The sequence below is a fragment of the Podarcis cretensis genome (assembly GCF_951804945.1).
Source record: "Podarcis cretensis genome assembly, chromosome: 9".
NCBI classification, from domain to species: domain Eukaryota; kingdom Metazoa; phylum Chordata; class Lepidosauria; order Squamata; family Lacertidae; genus Podarcis; species Podarcis cretensis.
In genome coordinates, this window is record NC_137178.1 from 24,220,844 (window position 1) to 24,240,383 (window position 19,540).

The window sequence follows — 19,540 nt, forward strand, 5'->3', positions numbered from 1 at the left end:
TTGTGTCATCTGCATATCTGAAGTTGTTGATATTTCTTCCGGCAATCTTAATTCCGGCTTGGAATTCATCCAGTCCAGCCTTTCGCATGATGAATTCTGCTTATAAGTTAAATAAGCAGGGAGATAATAGACAGCCTTGTTGTACTCCTTTCCAAATTTTGAACCAATCAGTTGTTCCATATCCAGTTCTAACTGTAGCTTCTTGTCCCACATAGAGATTTCTCAGGAGACAGATGAGGTGATCAGGCATTCCCTTTTTTAAAAAGATCTTGCCATAGTTTGCGGTGGTCGACACAGTCAAAGGCTTTTGCATAGTGTGCATTGGCTACCTATTTATTTATGAACACAATTCAAAGTGCAGCTCTTGACCTATAATGACTTACCTGAAGGACCACTTTATCTGCCTTTTAAAAATTAAAATAAAACCTATATATCTATAAGCTGTCCTAGAAGGCTTTTTGGCTGAAAAGTGAAGTGAAAAATGCTTTAAAAATAAAATAGAACAGTAAAGCAAGAAATAAAAATCGCTCCTATTGTGGCCTTGCTGAACTTATCTGAGGATGATAAATAGTATCCTAAGGCAAAGGAAACTGATTACTCATCTTATTTTTGTAGCAAGAATGACAATAGCTAAGTAACGGTGGGGGGGATTCATGAATCTGGAAAATTGGTGGATTAAATAAAGCAAATAGCTGTTGTGGAATGACTATTTCACAGACTTCAAGTAATGAAAGTTCAAACAAAAATGGACAAGCTTTTGGCAGGCTGGTGTTCGTCTATTGATTTTATAAAGAGGCAGGAATCTGGTAGATTGGTTCCAACTACATTAAAAGTCGTTTGGCCTTTTTAAAGGGAAAATTGGATCAACTAGAGGAGGGTTAGATGAATGAAGAAACTTGAAATGTGGCTCTTATTAAGGGAGTCATTTGTTTTGATTATAGGTTATCAAAAACAATGAACACTTTAAATGAAAAAAAAATGAATTATATATCACAGTAGATCAAATACTATGCTAAATAGAAGATTATTGGTCCTACTTGTAGAATATATTGTGTTTTAATGTAACCTGAATCTTGAAATACTGTTCATGGGGGGGGGGGGACAGAAGGCAATTTATGTTTAGATTTAGATTTACTTATGTAATATTTTTCAGATAATGCAACACAGCACAATCCTACCCAATAATTGGGATTTTTTACAGAGGCCCCCTGTATGGCAGCAGCAAGTGGGTAAGAAGATGCCTGTCAGCTGGCTAGTGAGTTGAAGCATGTGAGCCTGCAGGTGGTGTATTTGAGGGAGGTACACAATCCACCCCCATCTTCATCTGTCCGACATGAGCCCTGGTTGTAACCTAACAGATACTTGAAGGGACATAGCAAGCAGAAGGATATTGATAAGCTAGAATGGGTGCAGAAACGGGTGACCAAGATGATCAAGGGTCTGGAAACCAAGCCTTGGTTGGTTGGGTATGTTTAGCCTGGGAAAGCGAAGACGGAGAGGATATATGACAGCCATCTTCAAATATCTAAAAGGCATGGAAGATGGAGCAAGCTTGTTTTCTTCTGCTCTAGAGGGAAGGACCCCTACCAATGGATTCAAGTTACAAGAAAGGAGATTTCAATGAAACATCAGAAAGAACTTTCTGACAGTAAGATCTGTTCGACGGTGGAACGGTCTCCCTCAGGAGGTTGTGGACTCTCCTTCCTTGGAGGTCTTTAAGCAGAGGTCGGATGGCCATCTGTCATGGATGCTTTAGTTCAGGCTTCCTCAAACTCGGCCCTCCAGATGTTTTGAGACTACAATTCCTATCATCCCTGACCACTGGTCCTGCTAGCTAGGGATCATGTGAGTTGTAGGCCAAAAACATCTGGAGGGCCGAGTTTGAGGAAGCCTGCTTTAGTTGATATTCCTACATTGCAAGGGGTTGAACTAGATGACCCTCAAGGTCCTTTTCAACTCTACAGTTCTATGCGTTCATAATCAGTATCACACCACTTTAAACAGCAATGGCTCTCCTCAGAGAATACTGTAGTCTGTAGTCTGTTAATTGTTGGGATACCTTAGGTCCCCCGACAAAGCTGCAATTCCCAGAGTTCATTGGGAAGAGGGATTGACTGTTAAGCCAGTTTCAGAACTGCAGGTCTATGAGGGGAATGGGGGTGTCCTAACAACTCTCAGAACCCTTAACAAACTATAATTCCCAATATGGCTTAACAGCTGACTTCTCTTTCCAGTGAAGTCTGGGAATTGCTGCTCTGTGAGGGAAATGGGGGTTTTGAAATATACTTGGAGTCCTGTAGTGATTTCATGCTCTTTATTGCAGCTTGTAAAACTGTGATTGAATTGCCCCCCCCACACACACCTCAGGCTTTTATATACATTATTTACACAATGAGTCCTGTCTGATTGGCTGATTCTGCTTCCCTCCTGGAGCCTGATCGGTCTTTCCCTGCAGGCCAATCAGTTCAGTTGTTGCATTCTACGATCCTACCAGCCTAATAGGCTGATTAACTTCTTCCTGGAGCTTGATTGGTTTTCTCCTGCAAGCCAATCAGTTTTTGCATTCTAGGATCCTACTTGCCTATTGTTCTAGGATCCAAGGTTAGTACATAACAGGTTTCCTAATAACTCTCAGCATCAAAGTTCAGTTTCTAGCATTCTTCAGGGGGAGCCAGGATCATTTAAAGTCGAATGGTACCGCCTTAAATGTATAACACAGGTGGGGCCTAACTTAGGCCCATAGTTCAGAGGGTTTTACTCTGGATACAACACAGAGAATAGGATTGGACTGACCGTCAAAACGTCTTTCAGTCCTGTTGATGGGACAACATTCTCCAGCTGAGAACTGCAGTCTAGTGCAGGAAATACAGAGCTGGACTCGGGAGGAATGAGCAAATCAGTGCTATTGCACCCTGGCATGTGCTGCCTGAGCAGTTGTCTCACTCTGCCAACTGGTAGGGCTGGCCTCAGCCACACAGTAGAGCTACTCAACCAAGGCATGTTTCACTTTGGTTTTAGTAAGCCTGATACCTTCCTGTAGAAATGCAGGGCTTTACTTTACTTTTAATTTTGATGCCTTTCAAAAAGGAGTGATGAACAGCGTATTTGTTGATCTTAACTCACTTTAGGCAGTTCATTTATTTAATTTTGTAATAACCTGCTCGTGCCCTTGACATTTCCAACTGTGGGGACATTATCAATGACTAGTTAGGATGAAAGGAAATACTTCACCTCAGCTGTGGAGGATCCAGCATCTGTTACATTTTAGCTGTTATCTTTGGCCAGAGACCTATAACTGATCTCACAACTGAGACAGGAACCACATGCATTAGAAACATATTAACCCTCACCTAGCCATCCTGGTGAATATACTATAATGATGACCCACACATAATGGATCCCCAACCACCATCCCGTGCTTCGCAACTGTATATTCCTGGTGTGTGTGTGTATGTGTGTGGGTGGGTGGGTGAGAGAGACAGAGTTCAGCTTATCCATCCTGAGTCTTTTTTATTTAAAAAGTAACACTCTGAGCAGCTGTAGTTTTGTATTTTAAACTTGAATAAAATTGTAGCACCATTACAGCTGCAGGAATAAAATGGGGCTTGTTTAGACCTGACAGTGAATGTGTCTACTTGCGGGAAAGTGCCATTTTGTTGTAGAAAGTGATAATATGTATTAAAGTAAAAATAATAAAAGGAACATCTGTAACCATGGACATGCCAGCCCACCAGCCCTGACAATAATATGTAATAGCAACAAAAAGATAAGGAAGAAAGGATGGGGCAGTATTAAGCATTATTAAATTATCAGTCTTTGAGTATAGCTTTTTAATACATACCTTAGTCTGTCTCAAGTGATTTTTATGAATTTTACTGCCAAGCCTTATTTAGTAGTAGCAACAGTAGTTACATTCCTCTTCCTTTCTGTTTGTGGCTTTGTCATGCAGACACCTTAGTCTGTCCCAGGTAATTTTATTTACTTTTTTGCCAAACCATAGGCTGTCTTATTGTGTTGCTGTTAATATCATCATCATCATCATCATCACCATGCACTTTGTGTATGTATTTGACTTTTTCACATGGACTACTTAGTCCAGTGTTTCCCAAACTTGGGTCTTCAGCTGTTTTTGGACCACATTTCCCATCATTCCTGACCAGTCCTGCTAGTTAGGGATGATGGGAGTTGTAGCTTCAAAACAGCTGGAGACCCAAGTTTGGAAAACCCTGCCTAAGTCTGTCCCAGGTGATTTTTATTTATTTTGTTGGCTGGTCATGGTCTGCCTTATTGAGTCATTATTGTTGTCTGATCATGAGCCACGTATGCACTGCTGGCAAAAAAACCCACATGGCACTCCCAAGACCAGAGTGCCCAAGTGTGTGGAGAAAATACAGATGTGGCAGCAGCACTGGCTTTCTGAGTTCACCTCGCCCCAAGCTCAGAAAACACCTTCACTGTTGCAGGCAGTGATTATATGCAGCAGCAGCACCAGGTTGAATCCTGCACCAGAAGTGGGACTAAACGGCTGAGCATAGCCTAGGATCCTGTTGAGCTGGCAGTGGATCCTTGGCTGTATTCCTGGAAGAAGTTGATAAGGGGAAAGCTTTCAGAGTGCTACACCTGCAGCCTATGTCTGCACTGGTGGCACCAGTACTTTTGCTTGGGGAAGAAAAGAGCCAGGGAAATCAAGCAGAAACGATGAGAGGTGTGCAAGGCAGAGAAAGACTAAGAGGTCTCTGCACACTCTCAAACTCTGCCCCACCAGCACCACCTAAAAGTTGAAGCAGATTCCAATTAGGAAAATGACTATGGAGAATTTGGAGTGGAGGACGTTTGGCTCCAAGAGAAGAAAATCTCCAGTGATCTACCCACCCGGGAAGAATGGCAGATGAAGGTGATGGACTACATGGAACTGGCGGAAATGATTGGCAGAATCCGAGACCAGGGAGAAGAGTCGGTGGAGGAAGATTGGAAGAAATTTAAAGACTACAGTATTTACAGAAACATTGTAAAATTAAGGGATGTTAGAAGGATGTTGGAATGAAGTTATGTGGTTTTAGCAGAAATGTTATAAGGGTTTAGGAAAAAATAGACCGTTAATTGGTGAAAGGAGGGAAAGTAAAGTTACATCATATTGAGATAAATTACAGAACAAAAATTGGAAAAGATGGAAAGGATTTGCTGAAATAGTTAACCGAATTAGAATACAAAAAAGGGAGGTGTGAGGAGGTCAAGGAAACAAGCAAATGAAAGATAAGTTATGGGAAGATTAGTTGTGTTTTTTTCCCTTCTTTTTTCCTTATTGTGATGTGTTGTTTTGTTTTTGTTTAATATGGTGTTTTTACTTTTGCTTTTTGTAACCCTTAAAATTTTTAATAAATATTATTTTTTTAAAAAAAGAAAATTTCCAGGGATGACATCAGTCTACTTCCTGAATCAAAAGATATTGCTAGCGTACTATCTAGGGATACCTGCCCAATGAGATTGAATTGGTCTCCAGAACCAAAACAGCAGCTTTTAAACCTCCCCCAAATCAATTTTAAAGGTTTCTAGCACACACAAAAATCCTGAACCTTTTTGTCTGAAATTTGGGGGCATCTTTCTCATGCCTGTTATTTTCAGACCAATTGTTTACAAAACACTAGGGGAGATGAAGTGATTCACTTTTGTCCCCTCTCCAGTACTGGAAAGATTGAAATTCTGGGGAAATCACTGCATTCCTCCTCCTGGAATTTGTCAGAATTCACCTTCAGATTTAATCCAAACCTGCCCCCAAAGTTTCTTTAAAATTTTATATCAAAATGTAAAATCTAGCAGGAAAACCCCCGCACTGATCTGCCTATAATTTGGCAGGTTTCATACACTCTGTAAGGGCCACACATTTCATTCACTTCTGTCAAAAGAAAAGAGGGAGTGGGAGGAGGAGAAATGAACCCTCTTTCTTCCTGAAATTGACTTGGACCTGGATCCTGAGTCTAACCAAGAAGCCTCTGAACGTCTTCAGATGAAGCTGAGCTGTTTCCCAAGCACCAATGCAGTCCAAACCAAATATTGTGATTGGTACACATCCCTAGAACTGGCGGTCACTTCATAAAAGCTTGATTTGGCTTGTCAGGGAAACAAACAAAAATTAAATATACCCCAAACGAAATGTTATTATTTTTTGAAATGCAAATCAAAGGAGCAATCCAAAAATGGCTGTGCTAACAGTAAATTGTAGGAGAATGTGTTTGTATGCATGTGTTTTAATAAAAGGATGCGAAACTTCAGCCTAGAAAGTGTTTTATGTGCAGTGAAAACTGAAATTAAAACTTGCTACATTTTCTGTTATGTGATATTATATTGAATTATATGACACTTCCCCTTATCCCACTGCACATGTTGGCTTAGTTCTAAACTCTTTACTCACACAACTATGATTTGCAAGGTGGATGACATTGTCTTGGCAATACAGAGTCCTTCTTAGATAGGAGAGCCCATGAGAAAAAGAACCAAAAGCAAGGATTAGTGAGGAGTGATCTTGCCTGCCTTTAGCCATCAATACTCGCCATTCCAAAACTAGTTCTACACCATTAACAATCCTTTTGGCACTGAAATTTAAGGCTCAGAGACTCCTTTTGCATTGACTCTTTGTGGTCTCACATATGTTTAAATGGTTGTTATCAGAAAAGAAATATGCTGCACATTGAAACTGCTAAATTATTTCTGTTGGATGAGTTAATTGTCAAAATGTTAATTTGTCAGATGGATATGGTGAAGTCTTCCGCAGCTTGGGAGTCCCAGTTGCTATGCATATCACTGCTTTGCCTGTTGATCAGCACAAACATTATCTGGAATTTCATCATCAGGGGGTTAAAAGGCATTTGTTATGAAGAGAGAAACTGATATTTAAATATCTACTTCCTCTAACCCATCAGAGTCCAGATATCCTTCTATTAAAACTCTGAATTCCTAAATTAGAATTACAGTGGTACCTCGGGTTACAGACGCTTCAGGTTAGATACACTTCAGGTTACAGACTCTGCTAACCCAGAAATATTACCTCGGGTTAAGAACTTTGCTTCAGGATGAGAAAAGAAATCGTGCAGCGGCGGTGCAGTAGCAGGAGGAGGCCCCATTAGCTAAAGTGGTGCTTCAGGTTAAGAACAGTTTCAGGTTAAGAACAGACCTCCAGAACGAATTAAGTTCTTAACCCGAGGTACCACTGTAAATGTAAAACAATGAGAAGCGAAAGCTTTCATGTTCAAGTTCTGAACCAAAGAGGTGCTGTGGAGTTGCTACAGCATGGAATGTCAACAATTATCTGATCAGCAATACGTTTCTTTAAAGGAACCCCCAACAATGATGATGGGAAAAGACCCTCCAGCACACCTCAGGTCAGCAAGCTAATTTAGGTTGCACAGTGCAGGCCGCATAGCGAGCAGAGCTTTGCACCCCATTGCCTTAGTGCTACCACCCTTAGCAGAATCTGCCACGCAAGGCAGCGACCTCACTCTGCCCAATGGTAGGGCCAGGCTTGGTCCATTGAGTTCGGTATTGTCTACTGTCAGGGAATGGTCCAAACAGAAAGATTGGGAAGGGTATCTGCAGTCAGATCTCTGAAGGTGCGGGGGGGGGGGGGAGAGACTCACCCCTCTTCTCCCCAGCAGTTTCAGTAGGAGAGAGAGAGGAGAATACTACACAGCCTCTGCAGGAGTTACCAAGCTACGAGATAGTGGAAGGAGAGAGGGGAGGGAGAGAACAGCCAGCAGAGACATCCCTAGAGAGCCTGGGAAACCCCTCCTTCCCTCAGGCTCATAGGTCTCTCCATATTAGACAACAGAGAGTGTGGAGAGGCGGAACTTCCTGTTGGTGCCCAGGATTTTGCTGGGGTGGAAGGGGAAGGGCTCAGAGTAGCCAACACCTCTCTTTGCAGAGAGATATGGATTCTTGCTTTGCAATCAGATGACTGAATAAAAACGACTATAAAATACAAACTGCTTGTGATTCTCGCCTATGAAGTTACCAGGGGAGGACAGGACACTCCATGCCTGACATCTACACTGGCAGGCAGCAGCTCTCCAGGGTTTCAGACAAGGGACATTTGCAGCTCTACCTGGACGTTCCAGGGACTGAACCAAGGACCCTTTTGCAAGGAAAGCAGTTGCTCTGCCGCTGACCACAGCCCTTTCTTTAAATGTGGCACCAATTCAATGAGGTTTTCAACCTCTGAAAGCAATAAATATAATAAGAGAGAAAGCAAATGTACTAATCGCTCCAAAACCACCTAGTGTGGGTTTTCTATGCATAAGTAATCATGTCACAACTTTTTTCAAAGTTAGGTATTTTTCAATTTTACAGAGCTAAAACACCTGTGTGTTCATGTGGGATTTAAAAAAAATAAATCTAGTTGCTTAACTTTACTATTCCTAAATCACCATGCGGTGGGGGGGGGAGGGAAGAGTCACAGCTGCTATTCAAGGTGCAAGACAGTAATATTGTTTAGTTCTGGCTTCAGAGCAATGAAAATTTGGCAGCTTCAGAGGTAAGAATGGGAGGAGATGGGTGTGTGAGAGAGCCAGGGCTTGGCATGAAGATTTCATCACTGGGCTAAGAAAACATCAGGCAGAATGGGGTCTTCTGTATGCGAATTAGACTGCAGAAATGTATAAAGCTGATTAAGGTGTGCATTAAAAAGTGCAAACCAGAGCCTCTCAGTTTCGACATACCGATTTTGCACCTAATCCTAACACTGTGGTGGCAGCAGAGCCGTCTTTCCAATTGGGTTTAGTGGCGCATTGCACCAGGGCGCTGGCCTCTCAGGGGCGCTTTGCCGGCAGCCTGCCCTTTCCCTGCACGTCCACCAGCTGTGCCCCGTCAACCATATGACTGGCGGGCATGCAGCTTGCCTCCAAAGCCTCTGTGGGAGGAGAGTGTTCCCTGCAGAGGCTTAGGATGGAAGCTGTGCCCTGCCAACTATATGGCTGGCAGCAGCAGGAGCAGCAGCTAGGTGCTTGGTTGTGGGTGCACGCGCTCTCCCGTCCATCTGTTGGTGCCCGCAGGAGCCTCTGTGTGCTCGCCATGGTGGACAGCATCTACCAGACCCGCTCACCGGGCCAGTATGCCAATGGCCGCGCAGCACAGGTCTGGCAGCTCTACATCGGCAACACGCAGAGCTGCACTGCCAAGTACAAGAACTGGTTGGTGTGGCTGCTGCATGCCCAGTGCTGCAACATGGCAGGAGGAGGACGCAGTGCTGGGTGCTGGATCATGACCCAGCTTGAAGGCCTGGGCTCCCTTCTCCCCAGGGGGGTTTGTGTCTCAGGGTACTCTAATCTGGATCCACGCATGTGGTAGCTGATCAGGACCTCCCCCCTTCATTGAAAGCACATGGCTCGACACCCCACACACAAGAATCCTGGGAACCACAATCCCCCAACTACAATTCCCAGCTCCCTCTAACAAACCACCACTTCTCAGGATTCTTTGAAGGCGTGCACTTCAAACGCATCAGGTGTGATTTAAATGAAAGGGAAGGGCCCCCGTCGCTTTGTTGTGGGAGAGGCTTCCCCCGTTAGGAACATGACACGTGTGTGTGCAGCTTCCTTCCCAAGCCTCTACAGGAGGAGCGCGATCCCTGCAGAGGCTTGGGAAAATGTCGACAACTCTGGGAAACGGGGGGGAGGGGGGGAGGCCGCCGGAGGGATCTAAGCTTAACACGGCCCTGGGTGGCAGGAAGTTCTCCTTGCTTGCCAGTAGGTGGCAACATCCACAGAGCTCCACTTTATTATCTTCATTCACCCCTTGTAAACGCTGCAATCATTTGACTAAGGGCCCCGAAGAAATTGCCATTTAGAAATGGTGTGCAGTGGCTAAGTGTGTTTGGTGGGAGCCTAGAGGTCCCTGGTTCAGATCTCACGGCAGCCGCACGCTTGCTATGTCACTTTATGTCACTGGGGAACACGTTGCAGTCTGAGGGGTGCATTATTCCCTTCGGAGCAATATTCCGAGACCAAATGCCAGTCAGTGGCAGGCATGGCGACACTCTTGAGTTTAAGGATACAGTGGTACCTCGGGTTGCATATGCTTCAGGTTACATATGCTTCAGGTTACACACTCCGCTAACCCAGAAATAGTACCTCGGATTAAGAACTTTGCTTCAGGATGAGAACAGAAATCGTGCTCCGGCGACGCGGCAGCAGCAGGAGGCCCCATTAGCTAAAGTGGTGCTTCAGGTTAAGAACAGTTTCAGGTTAAGAACAGACCTCCGGAACGAATTAAGTACTTAACTCAAGGTACCACTGTATAGAGAAACAGTACACAAATAAAGTGACTATGACCCATGAGGCAAGGTGAGGCAACCATCTCAGGTGGCAGGATCCACAGAGGCAGCAGATCCCAATGTAGATCTTTATGCTCAGCTTCTCACTATAATGTACATCTTCACTCACCCCCTTCTTCCCTGCTGTGGAAGGGGGGCACTGTTTCGTGGTTCGCTTCAGCATACCCTCCAAGAGCCTCTATTTTCCAGGGACAGTCCTGGAATTACGAAAGCCATCCTGGCTTCCGATTCGATCCAGGAATCCTATTTTCCCTGCCAGTGCCGCCGCCAAGGAGGATGAGCAGTGGCAGCGGCAGTGGGCAGTGGCAAGGGAGCATCCCTTTGCCTCTCCGTGGCCACAGTTGTCAGCTTCTTCCCTTGAACAGCTTGTAGCAGCTGCTGGAGTGCAAGAGAGGAGCAAGAGAGACTGCTGTCACTAAGGTCCAGCTGGCAGAGGGCAAGGCCACCCTGGGCAGGAAGAAAGGAGGAATGGAGCCCAAGAAGTTTTAATTTTTTTTTTCTGCATCCACATCTACTCTTGCCCTCTTGTATAATTTATTTATTGTTGCATGTTTTTCTTTTTGTAAATCTACCAAACAATAAAACAAAACAAAAATTTACTGAGCCAACCCAATGAAAAAAGTGTATAATTTGAGGAGAAAGAAACAGAGAGGTTAGTTCTTTCTTAGATTACGCCTTGTACAAAGCTGGTTGCCACCTCCGCCCTTCCCTGTCTTGGCTCACTGACATAATAATAATAATAATAATAATAATAATAATAATAATAATAATTTATTTATACCCCACCCACCTGGCTGGGTTTCCCCAGCCATTCTGGGCGGCTTCCAACAAAATATAAAAAAATACAATAAAACATCAAACTTTAAAAACTTCCCTAAAAAAGGCTGCCTTCAGATGTCTTCTGAAAGTCAGATAGTTGTTTATTTTCTTGACATCTGGAGGGAGAGTGTTCCACAGGGCAGGCGCCACTATCAAGAAGGCCCTCTGCCTGGTTCCCAGTAGCTTCACTTCTCGCAGTGAGGGAACTGCCAGAAGGCCCTCGGAACTGGACCTCAGTGAACGATGGGGGTGGAGACGCTCCTTCAGGTATACTGAGCCTAACCCTAACAGAATTAACCCTTTGGTTATAGACTGAATGATCTCTGCTGTTGCACTCCCAACACTGGGCAGCCTGGTGATTGGAAATAATTGGTTTCACATTCTTGAGTTTAACTCAGATCATGAAGGCGGGCACTCATCTTTGGGAATGTTCGCATCTGGTGTTAGCAGCTCTTCTGGCCCTGATTCATGGAGCAAGTAGGTGGCTGGATTCTCCATGAACGATGCCAAGAAAAGGGAGAAACAAAAGAGAAACAGTTTCATCTGTATTGTAAGCCTCACGGGTGGCAGACTCTCCAGCCAGAATGTGTGAATGAAAGGAAGGATGGAGGGGAAGCAAGGGGGTCCATCCGCACCATTTTTACAATCGATGTCTATTATTCAAAATAAGGGAGGCAGTTTTATAAGGCCTGCGAGTGCAGATTTCCTAGCCTGCTTCTTCTAAAATTACCAAGAATGCAAAAAAGGAAAATAAAATAAAACCCCAATACTTTGACCTCTTAAATCACAAATTGGATAGGTTTACTACTAAAGTGCATTGTAAATATGTTTCCCATTATTTAGCTCATTTAGCATGTTCAGCAGTGAGCATTCGGATGTTTTGCATCTTATTATTATTATTATTTCATAGCAGGCATTTGATGATTTTCCAAGCCATGGGGATATTTAAAAGACCTGAACACAACTGGCACAATGCTAATAGGTCATTGTAAGCCATCTGGATGCAGACAAAGAAAGATGAAAGATGTAATAGACTCAGATCAGGCTGCTTATACTGGAGCCCTGGATACTAAGATACTTAACATACTCAGCATTATGTTTAAAGTAAAAAAAAAAGCTGAATAGCTCTTACATATTTGTTCAAACCTTATGGAAATAGCCTTTCTGGTATTGTTTGTGAGTGCAGCCCTCACTCTAATTAAGTAGAGATAAATCTTATGGACAGTACCCAATGAAGTACCTTTTCTAGGGATTTCTGCCTGCACAAGGGAACCTCCCCTTCCTCTCCTCTCCCCATGTGCCCCTGTGTTCTCCCTGTTCAAGAGGGCTGGAGGAAACCCCAGAACAAATTTTGGGGTGAGCACGGGGTGAGTAGCAGAAGAGAAGCTCAATTGCACAATCAAAAGCTAGAGGAACTACTTATTTGGATACCACCTTACCAAATTTTATGGAGCAAGACTGTAGTCTTTCCCCAAATCCACAGAGAAGTCCTTATACGTGTGTGTGTGTGTGTGTGTTTATATACATATGTGCAGCAGTGTGGTGCAGAGTGATCTACTACGACCTGGGAGACCAGTGTTCAGATCCCCGCTCAAGCAAGAAGCTCACTAGGGCTTCTTCAGGTAGGCGAACCTGAAGCTCACTAGGGCTACCTCGGGTAGGCGAACCTACCTCACAGGGTTGCTGTGAGGATAAAATGGGGAGAGGGAGAACCATGTTCACCACCTAGAGCTCCTTGGAACAGAGGCAGAATGTAAATTTAATAAATGAATAAATAACAGTAAGAGAACACAGTCATGCTATTTAACCCTTCCATATTGTAATGCATCCATACAGTGGTACCTCGGGTTACATACGCTTCAGGTTACATATGCTTAAGGTTACAGACTCGGCTAACCCAGAAATAATACTTCAGGTTAAGAACTTTGCTTCAGGATGAGAACAGAAATTGTGCTCCAGTGGCACGGCAGCAGCGGGAGGCCCCATTAGCTAAAGTGGTGCTTCAGGTTAAGAACAGTTTCAGGTTAAGAATGACCTCCGGAACGAATTAAGTACTTAACCCGAGGTACCACTGTACTTTACACAGTCACAATTTTCTTGTTATACCATTAACATAATATAATGCATTTTTGCATGTTGTTCTGACTAATCTATGCATTTTTATGTACACTTTTCCCATATGAATGCTTTTTTTAACACTTTATTTGCTTGGAGAATGGCATCATAAAATTCAGAAAAGTGAGGATTTCAAAGCATAGCTGTGTTTTGGTTTGTGTATTTCAGGAAGCCTGAATTAGGTAGATTCGTGTTTTTAACTAAATCCCACCCCCATCCCTAGTCAGTACAGCAGGCAGATGATGGGATCAGAGGGAGAATCCAATGGGAGAAGCTGTCGCTGCCCCCCCCCTTCACTACATTCAAAGTTTCACACCTTCTCTAGGATGTAGCCTGATTCACATCTGGACAATATTTGGAGGACGTGAGATCACCTGGGAGCTCCATGTATGCCACTCTGGAGTCCTCAGAGAAAGGCAGGAATGTAACAAACAAGGAAATGTGTGTAGCTGAAATCTGTAGCAAAGTGATGTCTCATTGCACGACGTAAGAAGAAGAGAATGAATTTCTGTGACCAACTTTGAAGGAGTTTTTCAGAAGTATTTCCCCTTCTCCAAGAGGTCTATGTTTAGCACTTATTGGAAACCATATACCGTATTTTTTTGCTCTATAAGATGCACAAGACCACAAGACACACCTAGTTTTTGGAGGAGGAAAACTAGAAAAAAAAAAATCTGAATCTCAGAAGCCAGAACAGCAAGAGGGATCGCTGCGCAGTGAAAGCAGCAATCCCTCTTGCTGTTCTGGCTTCTGGCTTCTTCCATAAGAAGCACACTTATTTCCCCTTACTTTTTAGGAGGGAAAAAGTGAGTCTTATAGAGCAAAAAATATGGTATTTAATGGCACACCACAAAATAGTTATAATGCCTTCTGCCTGCATTGGATTGCAGCCCAAGACTCGGGTAACACTGAAGCATAGGAAGCTGACTTATACAGAGTGAGACCACTGGTCCATCTACCTCAGTACTGTTTGCACTGACTGGCAGTGCCTCTCCAAAATTTCAGATGGAGTTTTTTCCCCTGGCCTACCTGGAGATGCCAGGGATCGAAACTAGGACCTTCTGCACGCAGAACAGATGCTCTTCCACTGAGCTATGGCCCTTCCATGTGTTTTAGCAAGGGACTATGGGAATACTGTAATGCTAGATTCTACTGCTTTGGTTAAATAAGAATTACTTTCATTTGCTTTTATTCTTGATAACTAGAGTGGGCCTATTTCCAGATTTTCCAGTGGATTTATTCCTTTGCATTTTAATGTACATCAGACTTCCTTTGCACTGTACTTTTTACATATTTTAAGCTTGGAAAAAAATGTACTGGAACAATAAGGATAATGGAGCAAGGAGAAAGGAGTCCCAAATGCTGCATTAAGGGAATATGCATGACTTTCGATGCAAAAGCCAGTGACTGCAATCCTGCTCCATTAATATCCACAGATTTTGCCACTGATTCCTAGACATGCAGGATTGCACCCAGAATAAACTCGCTTAGCACAATCTGAATATCGCATAAACCTTGCATTTAAATCGTCTTAGTCCCCCCCTGGTTTAAGCGCAACGGTACTGCCTTTTGTCCTTTGCAGATGCCAGACCCGGGTCTCAAACGGAAACAGAATGAAAAGCCCTTTCACTAATGATCCATGGATGTTTCAGCAGCTTACAAACTAATAGAGCATCATTGGCCAGCTGTATCCATACCTAAATGGCGCATATGGTGAGCAAGTTCATGCACTCTCCCAATTAGGCCCTGGGTCTTAAAACTGCAAACCTGTTTAACAGTTAGCCTGGGAGTAGCTCTGTGAATACAGTAAAATGACACTTATGCTGAAAGTGGATGCTAGACTTCGCAAAAGGGTGAATTTATTTATCTATGCTTCAAACTGGACACAAACTGGAAGAATTCCATTAAACCCAGGAATCATATTAGCCTTCAGATGGCACAAATGGCACTCTCAATACGTTTTGTTTGGACGGAAAAACATTATATAGTTGTGATTGACACCCCCCCCCCCCACACACACACAATTCTCCCTCATACACCAAGATGCTGTGGGCTAGTAGAAGATGCACAAGGACCATATAACTCAGAGGATATCAACATGGTGCCTGTCTAGTCCTAGTCCTAGTCCAGCACAGGATGCTGGGAGTTGTAGTCCAGCAGACACCATATTAGCTACCCCTGGTATAACTGCTGCCACAGGAATACACAAAAAACAGAGTTGTCCATGCAGAGAGAACCAGCAAACCATCCTTAACTCTGGCCAAAACCATGTCAAATGATTAGGGCTATGCTAAATATTCCCTAAGGTCAGTATATAATATTTGCTTTGAAATTAGCCCTTTGTCGCCTTTCTCTTGGGCATAGTCGGCCAATTGGTGTTAAAGAAAGATAGAACGTATTTTATGTATGCGACAACAGCAGCAAGAATACTCATTGCAAAGTACTGGAAGACACAAGATTTGCCCATCTTGGAAGAATGGCAGATGCAAATAATAGACTATATGGAATTGGCAGAAATGACTGGCAGAATCCGAGACCTGGGAGAAGAAGCGGTGGAAGAGGACTGGAAGAAGTTCAAGAATTATCTGCAGAAACATTGTAAAGTGTATGAATGCTAAAATGATGTTGGATATGAAATAATATGGCATCAGCGGTACAGTGTTAAAAAATATGCAAAAAATGTAATAGAAAAAGGGTGAAAAAATAAGGTTATATTATGTCAAAGTAAATAATATGTTAAAGGTGTTCAATTATAAGGAGGAAAGATTGGAGACATAAGAGAAGTGATTATAATAATTAGAAATGAGTTTTGAAGAAGGGTAAGGATTTGCTGTATCTGATTGGACAAAGAGGAACTCAAAAAAGGGAGGCGTGAGGAGGTCAAGAAAGAAGGTTCTGTAAAAATGAGTCTGAAAACTGGATTTTTTGTTTTTATTCGGTGTACTGTTATTGGTGTATGTCTTTTTTTGTATTTGGAAAAACAAATAAATGTTAAAAAAAAGAAAAGAAATTAGCCCTTTGTCTACAGCCAAACTAGTTGCTGGAAAAGGTAGTTACATAACTTTAACTCTTGTTGTTTCAGTGCTGTTTGGCACCCCTTTCCTCCCAGGCTTTTTTACTGAACTTCTCCACCTTCACTGTCTATGATCCCATTTGTCCTTACCACTGTTTAATCTGTAGTGATTTGTTCAAATCTATTGTACTAGCAGTTGCGACATCATCTGTTGTTGTTGTTGTTGTTAAATTTATATACCACCCCTCATCTGAAAATGACAGGGCAGTTTACAACATAAAGGTAAAGGTAAAGGTACCCCTGCCCGTACGGGCCAGTCGTGACAGACTCTGGGGTTGTGCGCCCATCTCACTTAAGAGGCCAGGGGCCAGCACTGTCCGGAGACACTTCCGGGTCACGTGGCCAGCGTGACATCGCTGCTCTGGCGAGCCAGAGCCGCACACGGAAACGCCGTTTACCTTCCCGCTGGTAAGCGGTCCCTATTTATCTACTTGCACCCGGAGGTGCTTTCGAACTGCTAGGTTGGCAGGCGCTGGGACCGAGCAGCGGGAGCGCACCCCGCCGCAGGGATTCGAACCGCCGACCTTTCGATCGGCAAGCCCTAGGCGCTGAGGCTTTAACCCACAGCGCCACCTGCGTCCCTAGTTTACAACATAAAAAACACAAAATCAAGAATACCTGTTACCGGAAAAATCCGAGGGCTCCCTTGGACAAAAAGTAAAGACACCAACCAGAGTAAATTGGAGCAAATCAGCAGCCTGTAGGTTTGGCCTTTATTGACTGTTGCAACAGGGTGCTCCCCTCACTTGCAGGTGAGAGGAAAGACACAAAAAAATGGTGTGCAAGACCTTATAAAAACTTTTGAAATTCCCATCCTCTAGGTCAAGCCCACCCCCAGAAACATCATGCATACATTACAGAAAGGAGGGGTTGAGGGAGGAGTTGTGGTGGTAACCTGAGTGTCCTGTCACCTGGCTGGTTCCCTTCTCCTCCTCCCCATGAGTCATTTTCTGAAGACAAAAGGTAGTCGCAGTTTCCTGCCCCCTGAGGGAAGATCTGATCATTGTCCTTTGTTCCAGTCCATGCTGAATCCATTCCCATATGCAAGTTCTTTGTGATCTTGATTGTCTTCTGTCTAGGACCATCAGGGTTGGCATAGCAACTGGGCAGGGCTCCTGTGGATGTGCTGGGATGGTGAAGGGATTATGGTGCCCTGTATCAAACCTTCCCCATTTTGTAGTCCTTCCTTCATGGAGTAAAATAAAAGTAGAACAGTGCAAATCCGATGCATGGTTGATTTTCTATGAATTTATAACAGAAGCGTAGCGTATGTAGTGTGTGAGTGTGAGTGTGTGTGAAGTTTGTACAAACTGAATGATGGGGGGGGGTTCCTGCTACATACATAACATAATAATATGCACATATGCATAATTTGGTACCATGACCTTGTCAGGAAAATGGCATGGGTCACCATTGGAGATTAAATGCCAATGAGGGCAAATGAGGGAAAGGACAGAGAGGGCAAATAAAAATAATAATTGTGCTGAGATCGAGCAACAGGCAGGAGAACAAGTTGGAGCCAAGCAGCATTGAAACAACACAGTTTCCCAATGAATGCGAAAAATCAGACAATGCTTCAATAATCTGACTGTAAAAAAATTGCTGTGGAAAAGTGTTTCCTCAAAAGCTGAGGTAATATCTCAAAGCTTGCCATATATACCAGAGGGTGGAGAAGGTGGGTGGAGAGAGCTGACAGGTTGAGCTTGTAAACAGGGGAAATTATTTTACTTGAAAAGCAAATCCTTTTTAGTTCTCATCCCACCCCCACCCCCCACGAAAAACTTTAAAGGTTTCTAGTATATAAGGCCCTGGACCTATTTGTTTGTAATTTAGTAGGTTCCTACCTAGGGGCACATCTCTCATCTCTACAGTTTTCAGACTACAGTGGTACCTCAGGTTACATATGCTTCAGGTTACATACACTTCAGGTTAAAGACTCTGCTAACCCAGAAATAGTACCTCGGGTTAAGAACTTTGCTTCAGGATGAGAACAGAAATCGTGCTCCAGTGGCACGGCGGCAGCAGGAGGCCCCATTAGCTAAAGTGGTGCTTCAGGTTAAGAACAGTTTCAGGTTAAGTACGGCCCTCTAGAACAAATTAAGTACTTAACCTGAGGTACCACTGTACTTCTCCACAAAGCAGTAAGAGAGATTAAGTGATTCCTTTCTTACTCACTGTAAGTCCAGTCAAAGGGTCATCTGGATTCAGGCTGAGGGAACTGGCATTTGTCCACAGACAGCTTTCCGGGTCATGGGGCCAGCATGACTAAACAACTTCTGGCACAACAGAACACCGTGATGGAAGCCAGAGCGCACGGAAATACCATTTACCTTTCCACCACAGCGGTACCTATTTTTCTACTTGCACTGGCGTGCTTTCGAACTTCTAGGTTGGCAGGAGCTGGGACAGAGCAACTGGAGCTCATTAGCATCGTGCAGATTCAAACCACTGACCTTCCGTTCAATGGTTTAGATCACAATGCCACCCACTCTCTAGTGGTTTAGATCACAGTGCCACCTGCTCTCTGTTAGCTTAAATAGACCCCAGGCCAAATCAGGCAGTCCATGAAGTGCCTTGGACTAAGGAGCATTATTTTCCAAAGCATTAAACTGGGCTCTTGAATCCTGTGGTGAGTGCATTCTCTCACCTCACTTCTTTCGAGCACACTTGGTTACCTTTTTCATCCTCCTGCTTGGGAAATGGATGGGTTATGATTGTCCTGAAGAGGTTAAAGAATGTTCCACTGCGTAGCAATCTATGAAAGCAGCAAACAGGATTTGATGTTCATTACTCCACTCTGATTCTGACATCGGAGGTGCAAAGGGATTTGAGCAAGTGTGAAATGTCTTAAATTCCTTAAGCCTCACACCGTTCGAGAGCTACCAATATTAACTAAAAGAGCAACGGTGTGAAATTACTTTTGGTCACTTATAATCTATCCAGACTCTAATGCTGTGTTTAAAATTAAGCCCTGATTGCAAAGGATAAGAAATGTTCTCCTCTAATTTCTCATCTGGGGAGATATAAAGTGACTTACGGTTAACCAGAGGAAATGAAAGAGGGATGAGACCTACAGTTAGAAGTCCAGGTGGTTCTACTGCTTTCTTATTTTTCTTCACTTTTAGATTTTTTTCCATCCCTCTCTTCCTTTTGTTGTGTGTGTGTGTGTGATTTAAACCGCCCCCCCCCCCGCTTGTGATATTGTGAAGGGA

The 19,540-nt window shown here is 43.5% G+C and overlaps 1 long non-coding RNA gene across 1 annotated transcript in view; it reads right to left on the bottom strand.

The window, feature by feature from the left end:
• Window positions 1-18,648, bottom strand: part of LOC307223951 — a 43,977-nt gene extending 25,329 nt beyond the window's left edge. The window contains exon 1 of the long non-coding RNA XR_013842345.1: window positions 18,504-18,648. This is a non-coding gene — a long non-coding RNA (uncharacterized lncRNA). The remainder of the gene's footprint in view (window positions 1-18,503) is intronic.
• Window positions 18,649-19,540: the final 892 nt, after the last annotated feature.